This window comes from Amblyomma maculatum, chromosome 1 (genome assembly GCF_055883805.1).
Source record: "Amblyomma maculatum isolate TAMU_Amacu chromosome 1, ASM5588380v1, whole genome shotgun sequence".
Taxonomy (NCBI): domain Eukaryota; kingdom Metazoa; phylum Arthropoda; class Arachnida; order Ixodida; family Ixodidae; genus Amblyomma; species Amblyomma maculatum.
In genome coordinates, this window is record NC_139344.1 from 328,221,921 (window position 1) to 328,240,032 (window position 18,112).

General features: G+C 45.7%; 1 protein-coding gene across 2 annotated transcripts in view; it reads left to right on the plus strand.

Moving 5' to 3' along the window:
• Positions 1-18,112, plus strand: part of LOC146207384 (uncharacterized) — a 76,275-nt gene that overhangs the window by 30,522 nt on the left and 27,641 nt on the right. The window contains exon 1 of one of the 2 annotated variants that reach the window (XM_084587102.1): positions 4,047-4,372. The exons of the other annotated variant lie outside the window; for it this stretch is intronic. The gene's annotated coding sequence lies outside the window, so the exon portion shown is untranslated. Of the gene's footprint in view, positions 1-4,046; positions 4,373-18,112 lie in introns of those variants that run through there. 2 annotated transcript variants of the gene reach the window in all.

Here is an 18,112-nt window from a genome sequence, read left to right on the forward strand (position 1 = left end):
CGCCCAAATATACCTTGCACGCCTAGTGCAGTGGTTCCTGAGGAGAAAAAAAGCCGACAAGGGTAGATGCACGACAGCTGTCAAGACACTGACGCCGTAGCTCACTGTTAACAACTGGCACCGCCCGACTGCACATTTACAAATCGTCGCTGGAGTGACATGTGACCTTCCGTTTGCCAGGTTCTGTGTATTGGAGCCGTACCGTAAGGAGTACCGATCTTTCTGAAAGGAGCGAGGAGGTGTTTAAAATTGTGAATTTTTAAAATGCAAAATGAATAAAATATACGGCATTCAAATGCTTCTCACTAGCGTTCCACCCCCCCCCCCCCCCCCTCTCCTTTTAAAAAAAAATATACTCTATGCTGAATGTTTACAACTTGTATCCTAAATCAATTAAGGCCGGCTAAAAGTTCTTGATGAAAAGTTGTAAATGCTGGGCGGCACTCAGAAGTCAAAGGCGGAAAATGGCGCAGCGCTCTCATTTGAGAGAGAAGCTGGAAATAAATACGTCTCCAGTGGCGATCTTTGCAGAATGTCGCATCCTATTGCGTGCGGTTCTCAAGACTGTAACAGCAACGTCCACGACAGCCAGAGCCGAAATCCTAGTAGCAAAGCGTAAACCCCTGACTCAGCCGCATTGCGGTCTCACTGGCAACGTACATACACGCCTGCCAAGATGGCCTCTAACGCCGCCGCACAGCTATCGAGTTTTTACGTTCTGGCCCAGCGGAAGCAAAGAGTGCAGAGGAGAACGGGGCAGACACATCGAGAAGCCCGTGAGCGATCGCCGTTGGCTCTCCTCCGAGAAATCCCACCCGCGGGGACTGACGGCGTAATGACTGGGCCGACTGGGCTGAAATGCGGCCTGCTCTCTTCCGTTTCGCCGGGCGACTCACGCTGTACAGGGTGTGGTATCTGTTTCTGTTGGGGGAGCGCCTCTTTTCTGGCGGTGGCTGCTTCTATCGTTTTGATGTGTCCGCGCCTTTTTTCGGGTTCTCCCCCAAGGTCGAAGGGTCAGAGCGCACGCGTCACGCAACTCTGAAGTCGACCAGGCCACTCCCGCGGCCGGACGAGCCACGGAGAATCCGTCGGCTGCTGGTGCACCCCGACACATGTCTTGGAGACGTTCCGGCTCCTCGGGTCGTCGACTGTGGCGACGCGTGTCGAATTCCACCCGACGCTCCCTACATACGCTCGGTGAAATGGGGCCGCCGTGGGGCCCAAGGACATTCCGTTACTTCATTCCGACAAGCGCCTATCCGTAAAGAACATTCTTTTTGGAGAGGTAGGGGCTTTCCTTGCAATAAAAAAAAAATGTGTATATGGTTCTGGGAAATTTCTGGCAGCTAGGCCACTGTGTGGCGCCACGCCACTAGATCCAGCTGATGGCTCTGCTGTGGATAAGCGCCTATTCGTAGAGAACATTCTCTTTGTGATGGTATTGGCTTTCTTCCATCTTCCTGGAAAATGTCTGGCAGCAGGGCAGCAGTGTGGGACCATTCATATGTGGACCCAGTTGGTTAGTGTGATCAATGTGAAACTGGCCCACGCGCTTTTGATTTCCGTGTTTTACGTGTTACAATACCTGTTTATTACGGCATCCAATCGAAAAGCAACGCATGCTATTATCGTGGGACCCAGTCATGGTAATAAATGTGAGCAGTATGGCGTATAGTGTTTCTCTCGATCATACTATAGGAGGTGTCGGGCCCCTTAGCAGTCACCAGGGCAGGAAACCAGCGTATCTAAAGCAGCGCGGTGAAAGGTGGAAATGTTCCTTGTGTGCGTTGCTTACGAGCCTTTCGTCGTGGGCAAACGTAGAAACAGGTTCAGAAGCTAATGAAGAAAGAGTAGCAATGCGAACATACAAACCTGGCTCCCACGTAGCGCACTTGGAGCGCGGCTGGCCAATTAAGCTCCTAATTAAAGTAAAGCTCGAACGTTAACAAATATCAGATCGCATGAACGTCGCCCCGAAAGGAACAAAACCAGAAGAAATAAAGGTTTTTCGTTCGATATATTTTTGTAGTGCATACAAGAAAAAAAATGTATTTCGTACATACTATAATGTCCTTGGCAAAATAACAAGCAGTTCTCGGCGCAGTTTAGCGCCTGATCTGGTCTTGAAGCGTGTTTTGAACTCCCCTGCTCCTGACACGTCTGGACGTAGGAGATAGTGCATGATGAACGGCTGAAAAGAATCTATTTAGAGCTTGGTCGGACCAGAAAACTGAAATTTAACAAATCAATGACAACTACATGGCACAAACCAATTTCAAAATTGAATCCATCCAAAAAGTAATTCTTGTTACCTACAAAAGCATTCTATTTAACAGAAATTTTTCGTCGTAATCAGCACTCAAATGCACATTAGCACTTTTTTAGCACAGGCAAACGAAAATTCAGTATTCTCTTCCAGTGGAAAATAATAACAATAAAAACGCTTGAATTCAGGATGTTTACCCAATTTATCAAAAGCAAAGCCCACATATATAAAGCGGCGCAAGCAAGGTACGCCCGAAGGAAGGCTTTCTCAATATTTCTTAACCATGCTGGAATATATATTTCGAAATTACAAAAAAAAAACAAGTAATTAAATAAAATATTACATTGTGAGGCTAGACTTTGCTCAAACTAAATGGGGAAGAAATCATGAATGTTATTGCGCACCTTCCGCTTTTCTTGAGTCACTCAGCTTCCTTTGTTCAGAGAATGTTGAATATACAAAAAAAGAAAGAACACACCACAGCTAAAATGTACTCTCGATTGAGTGTTGTTTTTCTTTTTTCAATACTTCGTTGTTATTCCTTCATTTATTACTTTATTTTCGTGCGGTTTTTCAAACTTTCGAAGGGAAAAGATGTGGGAAGTTCTTTTATTTCCCCACGGCACAACTGAAAGGTGAGGACTCAGCGATGGAACATTCCTTCTTTTTTTGCGCGCTGATTGCTCAGCAGGCGAAACATAAGCCGCTGTGTAAGCTCCCAAAGCAGTTCCTAATTCATCGCAATAAAAGCCGTACAAGTTTTTTTCTTTTTTTTTTCTTGCTGGCTAACAAGGAGATATGATGTGCACTTCGGCAACCAACGAAGAAAGAAGTGGTGCTTTTCGAGCATCACAAAGAAATACTTTCGCATTTATATACGACCAGAAACGCAGACTCGAGACTCTTTTAATTAGGCAACTGCATATAGTTAATTATTTGAGCTGAGTGTCGTGAAATATTCTCCGTCGCTTTCTTGGTCAGGCATAAGACAGCAGACATGATTTATTTCGAACCTGCTTGCAGGTACCAGCAAGATATTTACCAGAGCATATTTTTGTGCAAATAATGTTCTTAACTAGTTCCGACACCAGTTTTATGTGGTATGTGTGGCGTGCTTAATGTTACAGTCTCACTGCTCTTTCCAGGCGCCTTATTCTGCTCACAGCGCAAAGTATCAAATTGTGCCAAGCCTTAGATAGCATGTTGTTTTTTATTTTTGTTTTTTAGAGTGACTCGGGATAAGAAATTTAAAAATGTGTGCATTTGCTACACCAGCCCTTGAGGTTCTACTGAATTTTCCTTTCCACGAAAACGTAAGATTCTTAAGTGATATCTTGGGACACGTACGGAGAAAGAGTGAAAAAGGAAAAAGAGGAAACACTGATCGGCACGTTCCACCACACTGCTTCGCAAGTTTAACAAGACTTCCCTTCAGGGCGAATATGCCAATCAACTCCATTAAAAACCTGCTGGCTTGCCACGGCCGACGTATCTGTTGAAGGCTCCTTCCTGCCTTCAAGAACCGTATATCCCTCAAACCGCATATTCTAAAGGACGCCGTTCACTAACAGCACGGCCCAACCCAGGGGCCTGGACGCATACGCGCCGCCGTCTCGCCGCGCCCGTTTCCTCCAATCTTTCTCATTTTCTTTTCTTTTTTTTTTTCCTCTTCATCCGCCCTACTCTGATCCTAGGCTGAGAGGAGGGAAGGACGGAGAGATAGAGGGGGGAAGGGTCGTCCTCCTCTCGGCACCCGGCTCCGCAGTCGGAGCGGCCCACGGAGGAGCAGCAGTGAGCCGCGGGTGGGACACCGAGGCGGATGCGGCACTCGTCTCGTCTACGCGCGCCGCGAGCATCGCCGCCACGCTGCTTCGTAGCCTCTTCCTCCTGTGGTTCGGGTCGACGGGGCGCGCGCGCCCCGAGGCTATGTGTCATGTCCTCCCGCGAAAGCGGACCGCCGTGTGAACTGCAGACGTGGAATACGACGACCATGGCTCGCGATGTGCGTAGTCCGGGTGACCGTGTTGTGAATGGGTGCTGCTGGTTCCGGAACTAGGGACGTGGTGTCCTGCATTTCCTAAAGGACAAGGCTGCTTCTGCACGAAGGTGGGAGTGCGTGTATGCATGGTTATTTCAACGCCTGTCCCACGTAATGCCTTCGCATCCCGTTGATTCGAATTAGTTGAGAAACGCGACGTGCAGATATGGCGCGGCAGATATAGCCATGAAACAAATTGGGAGGAAAAGGTTGTTCAGGAGCAAATAGTAACTAGAAAGGAAATCTCTATAAACATGTCCAGAGTTGCATCTTGCCGGTTTAGGTACCATGGTTTAGGATATTGGAAGGAGGTTGCTTAAACATGTAAGACCAATAACGAAAGGACACAACCAGCCTCGTACACCGAAGAGCTTAACGCCACGACTCTGTTCGTTTCGCGTATAATCCACGACATTCGCCGTCATAAAGAAGATAGGTCTCTCTAATAACAGAGAAGTTCCACAGTGCATGCCTCCAAGACAGCCCACCTATGATGAAAAGAAACCAAAAGTACAAGATTAATTGCGTGCGCTATCCTGCTGTTTACTGTGTACATATCGGCTGCCTATAGGAGAGCAGTAATCGCTCTGAAAGAAAAGCACGCAGGGCGGAGCAAAATAGTCTTGCCATTTCCTCTCAGCTAGGAGAAAGCTAAGCGGAAGAAAACTACAATAGACGAATGGTGGAAGTGAGAAAGAGTGGATGAACTGGTACCTAAAAACCTCTTTAAAACTGCACCTTTATGCTGATGCATGCATATATGCCTGCGACATACCACAAACAGTGAAGAAACAAGAGAACATAAAAAATACGTTAGGTGGAGCGAGCGCGCCGTAGAGAAAAGAAACCGTCTTTTTTTTTCTTTTTCTTTTTTTTTTTTGAACGAACCATAGTTGGCATCCATTTGTCACCGCCAGTGCATTCAAGGATTCGCGACCCTTGCTTCTGTTTGAAAGAAATTTAAAACTACGTGTTTTCCATCCCTGCGCTCTGCCGAGCATTAGAGAAAAACGACCTAGCTTTCCGGAATGCTGTAGCAGCAATTTCTCATCTCACTGCGGCAAAATGTAATTAGATTAAGCATGCATCCAGCCGTGTAATGTGGAAGTTTGTATTCTTTGAAAACACGAATTATTTCACTCGCCTTTTCTGTAGAATGTTAAGATACTGAACGACGACCTTGGACAGTTTTGTTTTTGCCACAGAAAGAAGGAGTCTATCCATTTTTCTGGGAGATCAGTGGTCTACTCTGTTAGTAACAGTCGGTTCGTTCTAAACGTTGAGAGAAGAGGATGAGGGCCGGTTCGTAATTCTCAAACATTTTTTTTTTTTTTTTTTCATGGGTCCTCTACGTTCTAAGTATCATGGCGACAAATACCTTGCAAGCTTTCCCGACATCGGCCATGCATGTGTACTTGCCACAGCTCAGTCTGGTGAACCCTCACGATAGTTTTTTTCTAATCTTTCTCCCTCTATCAGATATTTGGATTTTCAAAACATGCCAGATATTTACCCGCCGGGGTGGCGGAGTGGTTACGGCGTTCGACCACTGTTCCCAAGGATGCGGGATCGAATCCCGGCCTCGGCGGCCGCTTTTCAATGGCGGCGAAAAGCAAGGCACCCTTGTGCTGTTCGATGTCAGCGCACGTTAAAGAACCCCAGGTGGTCGAAATTTCCGGAGTCCTCCGCTATGGCGTCTCTCATAGCCTGAGTCGCTTTGGGACGTTAAACCCTACAAAGCAAACCAAACCATGTCAGATATTTCTTAAAAAGTTGTGTTCAAAGTTGGAATAGTTGCTGAAGCGATTCAGTGTTAAGGTAAAAATCTTTTTCGCTCGGGCCAAGTTCTTGTGCTTTCTAGCTAACGATTGTTTGCACTTCGGGGAGGTTTGCGATATTCGGATGTAGCTGAAGAACTATTGGGACAAATGCTGCCCAACGAACGCCCTCTGGCCAATGGTGTTGACCGATTCTCATGACGTCATGATTCCCTTAGATTATCTAGCGTGACCGCGCAGGATGGGGCCTAATCAGAATAACCGCGTTGTCACAAGCATCCGCCGACGTTTTTGGCTGAACAATCATATTTAAGGTTCACCTGGCGCTTCTTTTTTTAGTTTTACCTCACTGTAGAGGCTTTCACTCGCCTCGGTGGCCTTAGCTCAGTGGCTAAGGCTACTACCTAGGACATAGTAGGTTCGATCCAGAGTGCGCCAGTTGCATTTAAAAGCAATGCGCCCGTGTACTGTGCGATGTCAGTGCAGGTTAAAGTAGTCCAGGTGGCATCAATTTCCGGAGTTCTCTACTGCGGAGCCCTTCATATCCAACGTCGCTTTGGGACGCTTAACCCTATAAATAAAAAGTCAGATCGAACCAGAGGTTTTCACTCCGGCAAAGGCCGTGACAGACAAATATATGCTCATGAAGGCTATTTCAGTGATCGAGGAGCTTCGCTCTAAAGCTAATCCTGATTTCAATTCGGTGATCAGTTTTTCTGATCCATTAATTCAACTCGTTTGAAAGGAGTGGTCACATGTTGAGCAATGTGGCCTGAAGAACTTCTCACGCTCCCACATACATATCACTTGCGGATACTGACTAAAGAAAAACGGGAAATCATAAGTAATAGATGCAGCATATTAATTTCTGTCAGCGTTATATTTGTGCCACAAGAAATATATTGTTATATTGCATACATTGTTAAAGAGGCTGCCGTTATAATTTACTCTTATGCAAGCCCGTCCACGGATTGACAGAAACAAAGGTGCGCTCAAGAAAACGTTAAAGTGTAATCGCATAGCGGATTAAGAATCTCTCAATGTTTTCCTTTTACAAATATAGCTTGAATTTTAAAAGCTATGACGAGGTTCACGCTCTTTAAGACGGTGTGCAGTGCGATTCCATAGGAGCGTGCGTATTTTGCAATATTTCTCTCGGCGTCAACGTTTGCCCTTACACGCGGGAATAAACCACACGAATGTGTTATTCATTTAAATTTCTGTTTGATATCGCTGAAGACCAAACTCAATGCTTATTCAGATCTTGTTAGTCGTACTCTATCTGTCGTGCAGAGCTACCCTCAGTAACACTGATCTCATTCCATTCAGTGTCTAAATTTACGAATTTCACGAACCTTCAGAGTTGGATTTCGGTAAACGAAGCCATTTCCTTGTGTTCGGATTTAGGATGTATGACTACGCTCAAAAATTTAGTCAACGCGCTCGTTTTTTTTTTCCTATGGAGTTCGGCCACCGGGCATGGCATAACTGGTTCGAAAAAGGCTACAGTAGCTCTCCCTTTCAAAAAAAAAAAAGAAAATAAAACTATACACATAAAATAGTGGGTGTTTAAGCGTGGCTTGAACCTAGCGAGGGCTGCGTTAACCATTGTTTTGCAGGGTTTAGCAAGGGTGTGCACAGTTTAACTTTTGCGGTTTGAATTATGGGAGCGCTCGAACTTGTCTTAAGAATAGACGCAATAGCGCCATTAACAACGCCTTATAATTTCGATATCTTTAATTTTTTTCTTGTTTACGTTGGTATTGGGGGAAACAGAGGTGGGGGTGTCTGTCTTCACTCAGGTGATTCGGATCCACTGGGGCAAAACTCGAAGTTGCGTCCCTAATAGAGCTTACGCTCCAAAATGCCCGCATGATGAGATTTGGATGGTATCGTAATGCACTTTATGTAGTAAGGTTTTTGACAAATTAGGAAAGAAATAAAACAAAGGCTATTGCAACGCGTAATTGTTGATAAGCAGTGAGAGTACGTTAACATTAGGTATTTTCCTTGATTTTAATTGTTTCTCTTCTACTTCCTATCTTTACTCCATGCTATCAAGCTGCTCAGCTAGAGGTAACTCAGCCTTAAAAGAAGAGGCGTGATGTTATAGCGCATTGAAATCATCTCAGGGTTGATCAGAATCGCGTTGCCTAGATTGGAGTATTTCTTCATTATCCGTGATCAATTGGTGAGTATAGACTAATTCGCTGCCATTTTATTTATTGGCTTCAGAAAGAAAGTACTAATGCGTGACAGCTCGTTTTCAGAAATGATACTAATACGTTTGCACAAAAGTACGTCTGTCGTCAAGTAGCCTGTTACCAGCCTTAAATCTTGACCGTTCAACAAGAAAGCCTCCACGCGGCAGCAGTGCTGCTATTCTGAGTGCTGTGCCAGCAGTGCTGAGAACAAAATACGGCTTTCGTTGGAGTGCTCTGACGGGTGGGTATTTCGTGTGAGTACTGAGCAAGAGATATGAGCGAGCAGTTGGTCATACATTCGCTTTCATTTAAATTTGCTAAGTAAATATGCGTAAATACTACCTTGGCAGAAAAGTGATAGCTAGTCGTTTTTTAAAGGTGAACTACAACTTCTGCATTGACGCTTTGTTCATCAAGAGAATACTTAAAACGTTCAGTAATTGTTATTTGCTAGCAAATCAATCGTGACGAACTAAAGATACTGCAGGCTAGGCCAGGTGACCACCCTTAGATCCCTCAGATGGCTGCACTGGACAGGGACACGCCGTCTTAAATATTTGGTTACATTTAACTAGTACACGTGGTATACTTTACCATGGGTATCTTTATTAATATCCTCTCCAGTGGAGAGGATTATTTCCCTTTCTCTACTTTGCTACCTGACAACCGTAGCAGGTGGCTTCTCCATTACCTCAGCGCTAATAGCCGGCCATCAAAGCAGCAGGCGCTGGCACAAATACGCACACAAACACAAGGTGAAGCCAATCGAACCGCTTCGCGCTGAGTTAAACTTTCTGCGTGCCCGAATCGAGAGGCGGGAACAAGAAGTTGGCGTCATCGAGAGAAAGGCCGCGCTAGTTATTTTCCCTGGCACTAAGCACCGTGTTGAACTCGCCTTCTGAATATTCATGACCCGGCACAAAAAGAGGGCCCCACCCGGGTCCTTCTGTTCCGACCGGGAGGGGGAGGGAGAAAGAGCGGGGTAACTCCCCCTTCTTTTCTGTCGGCGGGTTGCTTGTTGTTGGGTGCACGGGCGTAATGCTAGATCTCCGCAGTCGCGCGTTCGCGAGCCTCGTCAACAGATCGATGCAAGAACAGCGCCGGCGGCACTCCATCAGGGGAACCCTTTGGTCGCTATAGTCCGGCGTCGTCGCAAGCCCTCGTTGCATCCACTTCCCGTGAGCCTCGAGCATGACCGCGTCCGATGCAATTCCGTCCCCGCTAAGGCAGGACACGGTCCGGTCGGCCGCGGACGAGATCCGTTAAGTGGATGAAGAAGAGAGAGAAGACCTTCAACACAAGACGGGCTGGAGAGGTCGATCTGAAGAGCATACTTCTGGCCTGGGTGCTTTCCACTGTAAGAAGGGAAAGAAGCTTTAAGCGAGAAGTAGATCATAAGAACTAGAGGTATGTAAACGTCATCATCAGCATCGTGATCATGAATCCAATCATAACCATCGATCTGTTTGAGTTTTCTGCAGGACAAGGCCCTTCATGCAAATAGACCTGTCCCCATTTGAATGCCTCCAAGAAATTAACTGTTTAAGAGGGATGCTGTAGTGACCACTTTCAGGTCTGACCACCTGACGGTTATTCAACGTTAGCTGAGATCGCACATCATAAGGACCTCGTTCAGTCAGTCTCATTTATTCTCCATGTAAATGTCACCGTCTCGCTCGGTATAGAATTCTGAATTCTTGTGTTACCAGCAGGTGAGCGGTGAAGCACTGTGGCGAGCGTAAGACAATGAGCTGGTGTTTTACCGTTACATGACATCATGCTATATCATGCCATCGTTGGGGGTAGCCGCCCGGTTTAAGATGATGTACGTTGATGCGTTGCTTTGAAATGGAGCTCAAAATGTTAACATGATTTGAGATTATCTAGAGAATGAATGAATGAATTTGTTTGCCGGTCTAATACCTCAAGACAACTCATGCTATGAGAGACACCGCAGTGGGCGGCTCCGGATAATTTCGACCACTTGGGGTTATTTTACGTGCATTACCATACAGTATATACAGATGTCTTGCGATTCGCCTCTTTCAAAACGTGGCCGCAGCGGCCGACATCACAACCAGGTATCTCTCGACTCAGCAGTCAAGCGCGCTAACCACTGAGCCCTCGCGACGGGGATATCCAAATGTCGTTGCACGTACTTAGATTATGCGGCGTGGAATGTCGAGTTTTTCGCGTACGCTTTCACCTCCCGCCCCCTCACTCCCGATCAATAAAACATTGAAGTGGCGCTTCGATATGGGACTTAGTAGCGAAATTCGGCTTATTCACTCAAGAAGAACGCATATGACGCGACAAATATACTGCCCATCTTTATAGAACGTTTCGGCGCCTCCCTTAATTATTTTTCAAACCGTAAAGAAATATAAGCGATTTCCCACTTTTCAGATAAACCCGTAATCAGATTTAGACAATTTCATTCATATTGCAATGGTAAATTCGGATATAGTAAAAACTCTGATATAGTAAAGTGAAACTGAAGTCCTGGCCAGTTCATCTTCCACAGACAACTGTACATCCCCCCCCCCCCCCCTTATACTAAATACATTTTTGGTAACAATCGGTTATAGTAAAGCGCGCCTGGCCGCGGTGACGACTCCCACGATATGACATCGCCGCCCGCGCACTACCTGGAATCGTGAGGCAAAGATTTTTTCGTATTTGAAAACAAAAAAATACCACCGAGTGTTCGTTTAGGTGGCTTTGCTACTAGACTTAGCAGCCTTTAGAAGAAGCCTACTTTACAAAAACCTCGAAGCCGTGAGGGAAAGCATGCAGCGCTAAAAAAAAAAAGAAAGAAAGAAAGTAACGCTGGTCTACAAACATAGAAAAGAGGCGGCGCGGTCCGTAGTAAAGTGCAGCAAAGAATGAAGAAGGGGAAGAAACGGGCAAGCATTCACAGCACTATGCAGCATGAGGCATGAGGTAGTGGAGGCAAGAAGTGGAGGTGCAGCGTGTGTGGTCTTGCAGCACTTGATTGCCACGCGCATTTATCATTTATAGCCTTTTAAAAGACAGAAACAGCAAGTAGACACAGTGTTCATGCAAGGCTTTGGTTTTCACATGAAATCAAACTTGGTTGTATTCATAGCCACGTTGTCCTCAAGCTTAAGAGGTACTTCCATAAGATATATATATATATATATATATATATATATATATATATATATATATATATATATATATATATATATATATATATTTCATTGAGCAACAAGACGTGTTCAATAAGTGCCCATTTAACTACCAGACAGCACCTTAGGAATATGTCATTACCAACAACTGATATAGTAAAGACCCTGATATAGTAAAGATTTTTGCTGGTCCCATTGACTTTACTATAAAGGGGTTCTACTGTATTGGAAGGACTCTTCGCGTCTTGCCCTGCCGCCTTCGCCCAGTGGTTATAGCACTTTGTTAAGTTCTTGTTTCTTTTGTTTGGGGCCCTCTTGGAGAAAAAAAAAGAAGAAACAGTAATAGCGCAGGGAGCCCACGCTTAACGCGTGGTCATCGACCCCTATCCTGATAGAGCCCGATGGCGCAGGTTCGATCACGGTCGCGGAGGCCACGTTTTGATGGACACGAAACGCATGGCGTCTGTATGTTGTACGATATCAGTGCACGTTAAAAAAATACAGGTAGTCGAAATCCATCCTGAGCATTTCACTATGGTGTCCGTCATAGACAATGTCGTTTTCGTACTTTGCTTCAAATATACCACACATCTTCGAGGCTTGGGTATTAGGCCCGGCTAACAATTGCCGAAAAGGCAGTGCATTCGAGAAACCCATGAGCAAGAGGAATGAACACGCATCGTTATCTTTACCTCCTGATTCACGTTCATGATAACGGTCAACTTCCGCTCAAAGAGTTCTCCGACATTCGAATAAATCCCTAAATCGAGTGTGGCCCAAGTACCGAGCCCAAAGCAGTGTTGCGGCTTCAAGTGCGAGGTCTGACGGCCGAGCCCTTTAGAAGACCATCAGAAGGGTTCCGTGTCTCGCTCCCTGGCCTTGTCGTTTATTGATCGAAACCACTTTTCGCAACAGAGTCATTCATCTTCGAGCGATTGTCGCTCCCAGGCATAACCTTTCTTTACTCTTCTATTTTCGCGCGCCTCTGGCTTCGGTGCGGACTTTTACTTCTGATGCATGTTCTGCTTTCGTGTATTTCACTCCCGCTCTCCGGCCTCGCACGAAACGAGTCGCGATCATTCTTCATCACGATCAGTTAGCGCATTTTGCGTTAATAGTGTTCCCTCTCTGCCGGTGTGAGCACACTTGGTTATAGCTAATGCTTTTGGCCGACACAGGAAGCATAGGAAATGTGTACTGATGAGGAAAATGTCCACTTGAATCTAGTCAGTAATAATATAACGTGGCGGCAAAAACATTTATAACAACCATGCCTTCAATTAAGTCTGAGTTGCTAAAAATGCACTGACGAATGTTTTCAAAGTGTCAGGCTCTAGGACGTTGCCGTTATTTGTAACATCTAGTTTGATCGGAACAAATAATAAAGCGAGGCAGGCTTTCAGGGCGACTGGCACAAAGTTAAAGAGAATGAAAGAAAAAACAAGCGGTTAACTGAATGTGCAGGTAATTCATTCAGTCGGTCCGTCAATCAACCAATCAATCGATGACCTGAAATGGCCCACAGCCATGGCTGCAATCAAAGTCAGGTTGTTTGGCTGCGTAGACAAGCTCCAGTTAGTGATAAGTACTGCTGACAAAGAAGCTGCTCATCACGAGGCAAGTAGCAAGCAAAGAATGGCAGCGCACAAAACGAAATAAAGTTCGAACAGGGTACGAGAATTTTACTGGCCGAAACCGAGATGCACCTAAGGCAAGGCATCAGTATTCCACCAGTCTCTTCCCTCTGGTGGGAACATGAGGAAGTATAGAAGGTGAGGAGAAATGAGGAAGGAGAAAAAAAAAAAGGGGGAGGGGTGTAACGGGTTGTAAACCTCTGTAAGCCGCCGCGGACGCACGCCGCAGCGGCAGCGCTCATAACGCGACGCCCAGAAAGCGCGCGAATGGCAGGAAGGATGTTGCCAGAGCCGTTCCATCTGCATTCCCGCGTGGCCCTCTAGCCCTTCCTTTCATCCGCCCGTCCGTTCGGCAAGGAAATGGTGAAAGAGAAAGGGGGGGGGGGGGGGGGGGGGGGGATATGTGCAAGAGAAAGCGACGCTGACGAGGCGCTCGAGTTTTTAAAGTGCGTGCGGGGGCGCTGCTCCTTTTGCTCTTTTGGCCGCGGCAGTAATAATCCCAGCCTCTGCCTCCGGTTGTGCACGAGCAGCGACATGTCACAGCCGGGACGCACTTTTTGCTGGCCTGTGCATTGATTGAAGCAAGGAATAAAGAAAGGAGGTTTCTGCCCAGTCAGCATCCAAAAGCTCGTGCTGTCGGAGTCCGCAACTTTTAATCGGGATCAGAGAAAACGCTGATCCCACTAAACGCTGACTTCTTGAAACCATAATAACAGAAACGGTAGAAGGGAAACCTTTTGCAGAGAACACATGCTGCATGGCATTGAACACGAAGAAATAACAATAATTGTGGTTGCAAGAACCATTTAGCCGGAGTTTTTTTTTTTTTTTTTTTCAAGTTTCGTGCTTCTATATATGGTAGGGTAAAAATGAAATATGCGCTCTGAAGCCTTTTGTTTCTTCTTCTTCAGCTACGTCTTAGGTTCTTTGTTACATTGCCCTTGCCTTTCAGGCGCCTGGGCATGGTACGTTCAATTTCATTAGAGCACAACTCATATAATAACACAATCCCCAAATATTGGTTCTTCTACCCTATCTTGCTGATTCCCGAGGATGCCCTGTCTAGTTATTTCTGTGTATCAAAATGCACGTTTAGCGCAAACGAAGCGAAAATTAATTTCGAGCCACCTGTGCTCCTTATGTACACAGATTTCGTGCAGACCAAAGGGACTTTTTTTTTTTTTTTAGTGCGGAAACACTTCCCCACGAAGTGCTAGCTGACATCGCACTTAGGTTTGCGTGTTCCTTGTCCTTAAAGAGACATTCAAGGTCAGTATAGCAACAGCAAGTTTCTAAGTCAAACCAAGTCATATGCTATGATATACCATGCGTACCCAGTCACTTACCTTTACTAACCATTGGACATCGTGACTCACCTCAACACTTTACGCTTAACTATATAGTCAGGACACTGACTAAATTTTGACGATTGGTTTTTCAACCTTTGATTGCTGTTGACTTCGTGCTTTCGCGCGTCTTACTCGGTTTAGCTGCGTATACCACTATCCTACTCTTTTTCTTTAATTTCGCCTCCATCGAAATGCAGCTGCAGAAGGCGTTTCAAGTGTTTTCTGAAAACGTCGCCGTAAGAGAACTTCCGTTTTTGCTGCACTACTACTACTACTATTACTACTACTACTACTACTACTACTACTACTACTACTACTACTACTACTACTACTTCTTTTTCTTCGTCATCATCATCATCTTCTTCTTTTTCTTCTTCTTCATATCGTTCTTCTTCTTCTTTTTCTTCATCATCATCATCTTCTTCTTCTTCTTCTTCTTCTTCTTCTTCTTCTTCTTCTTCTTCTTCTTCTTCTTCTTCTTCTTCTTCTTCTTCTTCTTCTTCCTCGGCCACCCGAGGTCTCGCTTTGGCTGTCATAGTGTTGCTTTCCCAACAAAATGGTGAAAGTAGAAACTATCGACAAACGAGCGGAACGGTATAGCGCTGTGTGTCAGTCTTTCGACGACTACCAGAGTGAAAGATCGCCACAGCCTCAGCCTACGACGACGCATGCTATTTCAGGAAGCTGGTCAACTTATGGTCTTCCGAGAAAATATGGCGCGAAAAACCGGGGCACAAGCTGAACAAAGCGAACACTGGATTCTTACTTTATTTTCGATGCTTTTCTTCATTACTGTTAATATCATGTAACCAAATAAGGAATAGCGTCCACATATATTCCACAACCTCTTCAGACGTCAGATGTCATTTTTTACTTCCATGCAAAACAGATACTATATTTCTCCTTAAATATTGAATGCATGCGTTTAAAAAACGCAGCGGATGCCTCCTTGCTTGGGGAACCGGACCAGTCCAGTACATGGCGTAATTGGTTTAGTTTAGTTTATGGCGTTTAACGTACCAAAGCGGCTTAAGGCTATGAGAGAATTCGTACCTGGAGGGCCCGGTAATTTTGACCACCTGGGACTCTTTAACTTGCACTGACACCGTACAGCACGCTTTTCGCCTCCATCAAAAAGCGGCCACCAGGATCCCGCATACTTGGGCACATTAGTGGAGTGCCCTAACCAATGCACCACCACGGCGGGGCTAAAGTGTCATAATTGACGTAAATACAAACATTCAGACGTCAAGGCTTACCAAGTAACCACCTGAAATATTGTGATAATAGTTTAGATTCCAAACGTGCGCATTACGCTTGAGAACGAAAAAACATTGATGCTGCTACTGTTGCCAAATTATGATATCTAAAATCTCGCTCCCTGTTTGGCGAAATACTTTTTAGCCCATTCGCTACATGACATAAAAGACTACCTTATTTTTTGCAAGAATGATGAGTGTCAATTCATCTGAAACAGAGAAATTGCTCCTAGGTTTAGCATGCACTCTCAGAAAAAGCTTCGTGTTGGCATTATACACAAGAGTAACGGACGTAGTGAATTGCAGGCGAAAATTAGATTCACGAATATCATCACTGAGTTCCACGGATAAGTCTAACACTAGATGCGTAACAGGAAAGTGATAGCAGGTTTCGCAATTTTTGACCTGTTTCGACAAGGAAAATCAAGTGTATCGTTTTCTCTTGTTTCACGAGGTTTTCGTTTTCTGCCTTCATCTCTCCTCTCTGCTGGCTTATGCCATCCAACAAGGAATCATCTCGGCTTCCACACGATTTTTGTAAAGCGAATTTTGTACATAAATTCCACTGAGGACGTACGGCGGTACCGTGTCTCAGTACGCTACACGAGTTTCGACACGTATCACAAAAGAACCACAAGTATCCAGCTTCTTTCCCAACAGCACATTGCTCGCCTCTTCGCTGCGTTGTGCCTTCCTCCAGCGGGTCGAACCAGAGGGGGCGCATTATAAATTCCATGCGCGCCGTGTTACCGGCGGGGCCCCTATGGCAAGGCGCACGGTCCCTGAGCTCCGGCCGCAATCACGCGAAGCGCTACGTAGGCTCGCGCCACGCAGCTTCGCGAGAGCGTGCTCCGAATGCGGGCGCGCTTCACTAGCATCGACCGCGACGCTGGCCGCCGCCGCGGCGGCGGCATCGGCTTCACGCTTCTTTCGGGGCGTCGGGCTGGGCCCCGCCAGTTCAGTGGGCCGGCCGGCCCGGGGCCCGTATTACACACACTAGCGGAGCTGGCAAGCGGGACTTTCGATTGGCCCTGATTGGATTTGCTCAACTCGCCTCATTTGGCGCCGACAAGCTGCCACTTCTTTCGCTCGCGGCAGGCCGACGACGTAGGATTGTTGGCACCGTTTCCATTCGAGCGCCTCCTTCTCTTAGGCCCGTCGTCTTGACGACTCGAGAATCACTGGTCGTGGAGTGGCGCACGCAGGTTGATGATGGGGGGCTTTATATTTAACGAGACTTCCGTATTGCCGCGTTCACAGATCCGTATCTTATTTGGTTTCTGAATTAGTGTCACGAATCAAAGTGTGATATCCTAAAGTTTTTGAATAGGCAGTACTGCGAAGGATTTCAGACACATATGCTGTTGCCCTTGACAAAGTAAATTCGAATATGAAAAAAAAAATAAGGACGCGCAAGCCTCGATGCAAGAAGAAGCAAGATAATATTCAACAATGCTACAGTGTTTCGTCATGCCTTACCCTACGCTCCAAATCAATCAGCTCTCAAAAGAAAAAAAAAAAAAACGCACGCAGAAAACGCACTACTAATGCTATCTCTATTTCGGTGATAAAAAAAAAATAAACCATCTAAGGCAAATCAGATGTGTGGAGGACTTTTCCTAAACATATACGACTGCACCGTTCCTGCTTCGAATTGTCGATCAATTATTCATCCTCACTTCGCCAACTGCTAGACAGGCTCTTACGCCGAACAAGAAATAATTTTACTTAAGCAGCGAAGCTTCTACAGAAACTTCGTAGTTTTCCTTTGCAGCCACTTGGGCGCGATCAGGTGAATGCCCTAACGAGTTTTCATTCCCTCAATTTAGAACGGCCCCATTTAACGGGATTCCCCTAAACACACTGGACTCCCCAGTCAGGCTTCTCTCAGCCATTCCCTTTTTTATATTTAATTGGAGTTAACTCCAGGAAACACTCTCTTCCCTCGCGTGTGAAAACCGGCCGTGGATGAAATTCCACTGTCTATACTGACGTAACAAAAGTTATACTAAAGTCACGTCGCGAATAATAACTAACCATAGGTACAAGCGCGCAATAGTATAAACTTAAAAGGAGGTTTCAATGACCGCTTGAATTAACACAGAGAGAAGGCTGTTCACTGAAAAAAAAAAATAATATGCTGCTTGTATTGTACGGTCGGTTTTATGAACAACGACTGGCAGCAAATGAAAAAATAAACACGAATCAGAAGAGAGAAAAGTAGTAATGGAGAAGAAAGAATGATGAAAGACTGCGAACCACGAACCGTTCAGATGTTCCAGACAGGGCCGAGGACACCGCCGAACTTCACAAGAACATATGTTTCGCAGATGTCGTGTTTAAAAAGTGACTGAAGATGTAACAGCTTGCGCAGAAGGCTTTCATGGTCAGCTGCTGCTACCGCCGACTCGGCTCCGGCTCCGCTCGCTGCG